Source organism: Microcebus murinus, chromosome 24 (genome assembly GCF_040939455.1).
Source record: "Microcebus murinus isolate Inina chromosome 24, M.murinus_Inina_mat1.0, whole genome shotgun sequence".
In the NCBI taxonomy this organism is placed as follows: Eukaryota; Metazoa; Chordata; class Mammalia; order Primates; family Cheirogaleidae; genus Microcebus; species Microcebus murinus.
Window position 1 is genome coordinate 20,060,943 of NC_134127.1, and position 2,791 is coordinate 20,063,733.

A 2,791-nucleotide genomic window follows, 5' to 3' on the forward strand; every position below is an offset into this window, starting at 1 on the left:
CTCGGCCTCCCAAGAGCTAGGATTACAGGCGTGAGCCACAGCGCCCGGCCTTTTTTTTTTTTTTTTTTTTTTTTTTTTTTTTTTTTGAGACAGCCTCTCACTCTGTTGGTTGGGCTAGAGTGCCGTGGCGTCAGCCTAGCTCACAGCAACCTCAAACTCCTGGGCTCAAGCGATCCTCCTGCCTCAGCCTTGAAGTAGCTGGGACTACAGGCATGCGTCACCATGCCCGGCTAAGTTTTTCTATATATTTTTAGTTGTCGGGCTAATTTGTTTCTATTTTTAGTATAGGCAGGGTCTCTCTCTTGCTCAGTCAGGGTGGTCTGGACCGCCTGAGCTCAAACCACCCTCCTGCCTTGGCCTCTAGAGTGCTAGGATTACAGGCATGAGTCACCTGTGGCACCCTTTTCTTGGTTTTGTTTTTCTGTTGTTTTTTTGTGTGATGACACAGGACTTCTGAGTCAAATCTCAGCTTCTCCTCCTCACCGCCTCCCAGGCCTCATCAACGGTACCACCAAGTCCCTGCTTCATGTTGCTTTGCAGGGAAGCATTCTGGCAGGGGCTCAGCCCCAGCAGCTCACGTTTTCTTCTCCAGGTTAGATGTCCGTTAAATGTCATTTCCCCTCCACTGCACCTGGTGTCAGGCAAGGCAAAGGAACCCAATCCAACCTTTCTTCTGGATTTTTCTTCCCTGTTGGATTCTTGAAAGCCCTTGGGAGGCAAGACAGTGTGAGCCTACTTGGCACAGGAAACTGAATGGCCCTTGGTGAGGAACCCATGTGGGTCAGGCCTCTCCACGCCCCTCCCCACCCAGCACCGTGCCAGGCACAGGGTGCAGGGACCCAGCATCCCAACGGCCACTGGAGTCAAGTTCCTGCCTTCATGGTGGTCACAGGGTGAATTAGGGGCTGTAGAGTGGGTAGGAAAGAAGGGATCCTGGGGTGCCTTTGGTGGTCACCTCACCCGCACCCCAGCAGTTTTGCAGGCCCGGCACAGGTGAGGGGGACTGACCTCGTGGGTGCTGGTATTGAGGCCCAGTGAAGGGAAGGAGGCTTGGGAGCGGCTTCCAGAGCTGAGCACAGCGCAGGATGGAATCCCTGGGCGTCATCTCCCCCTTGCCCCCACTCCCTGCCCCAGCTCACTGGTCCCCCATTTCGGTCAGTTCCCCACCGGTGGTGGAGGTGCTCCCAGACCGTACTTCCCTCTCTTTTCTGGTTTGGACTTCCTGCCTGTGGCGGAATCCATATCTAGGCTCTGCCCTGCATGAACCAATTGTCTCACCTTTGGCAACTCCTACCCTTCTCCGCAAGGCTTGAACTGGTTGATCTTGCTGAGTTTTTGCCTGTAGCACCTCAGAAGGTTGGAACCCCAGAGGAGGACTGCATGTGAGGGTGGGTTGCTGAATGCTGCTGGGCAGGAGATGTGAGAATGTGATCTTTGAGGAGATATCCTCTAGTGTTAAAGCAGAACTGCCAGGGCTTGCACACATGGTTTGTGTCACCCTAGGATGCCGTGGGCCTGGGTACAGTGCAATGGCATCAGCCTAGCTCACTGCAGCCTCAAACTCCTGGGCACATGCGTTTCTCCTGCCTCAGTTTCACAAGTAGCTGGGACTATAGCTGTGTGCTGCCAAGCCTAGCTCATTTTTTCTATTTTTAGTAGAGACGGAGTCTTGCCCTTGCTCAAGCTGGCTTCGAACTCTTGAGCTCAAGGGATCCTCCTGCCTTGGCCTGCCAGAGGGCTGGGAGTACAGGTGTGAATCCTCATGCCTGGCCTGACACAGGGAATGTTTCGCAGAGCACCTGCAGCCTGGCCTGGGACAGAGTCAGTGCCCAGGGCACGCTGTATGCAGTGAATTGTCTAGTCACCTACCCTGGGCAGGGACGCCCCTTTAACCCTGGCAAGCAAGCTCTGAAGAACCTCCAGGCCCGGGTTCAAGTTCAGTATATTTGTTCTAAGCCTACAGTCTTCTTCTGTAGACGAAGTGCATATGTTTTTATAAACATATTCTAAAACCCTGAGCTCTGAAATGTACAACAAGAATATCCCATAGTTTAACCTGACCCTGATAATTTAAGTTCTTCCAGAATGTTCTCTCAGTATATACTACAAATGCCTAGAAGACACGAAAAAGAATGGATTCGCATTCATGGAATTTATACTTCAAATTGTTAGTTTTTTTTATTTCACAAAATACCTTGAATAAGTTTTCCTGTTTCTCCTTGTAATTCTCTGAAACTCTTGTTAACAGTTGCACAGATTTTCTTCCTGCTGGTTTGGGCTGAGAAAAGCCTGCCATGGGAGGTTGGGGAGAGACTCAGAAGGGAGAGCTGGTTCTCACTAGTGGGAGGCTATGTCATGTGGGGCCCCTCTCCCTGGCTCTGTTCTTCATGGCAGACCTGGCCCAGGAAAGGCAAGCATTTTTTAGATATAACTCCCCCCAAATACCCTAGAGGGAACAAAAGCAAAAAATAGACAATGGGATTACATCCTGCAAGAGCGAGGAACCACTCGTGGATGAATGGGTCACCGTGGGAGTGGATTCCTCATTACAAGAGTAAGTTTGCTAGGACAGCCAGTTTGGCTCTCAGTGTGCCCTTTCCACCAGAGGACCCCCTGTGCCACCTCAGGACGCTACAGACAGTCCCCATCAGCAAGAAGACCCTCACAGGATGGATGGTTGAGGCCTTGGACTTTCTAGTCTCCAGAACAGTAACAAATACATTTCTTTTCTTTATAGATTACCCAGTCGCAGGTATTCAGTTACAGCAACAAAAGTAGACTGAGACAAATA

The 2,791-nt window shown here is 51.0% G+C and overlaps 1 protein-coding gene across 3 annotated transcripts in view; it reads left to right on the plus strand.

Moving 5' to 3' along the window:
• Positions 1 to 2,791, plus strand: part of R3HCC1 (R3H domain and coiled-coil containing 1) — a 193,043-nt gene that overhangs the window by 134,775 nt on the left and 55,477 nt on the right. The gene's annotated exons all lie outside the window — the stretch shown is intronic.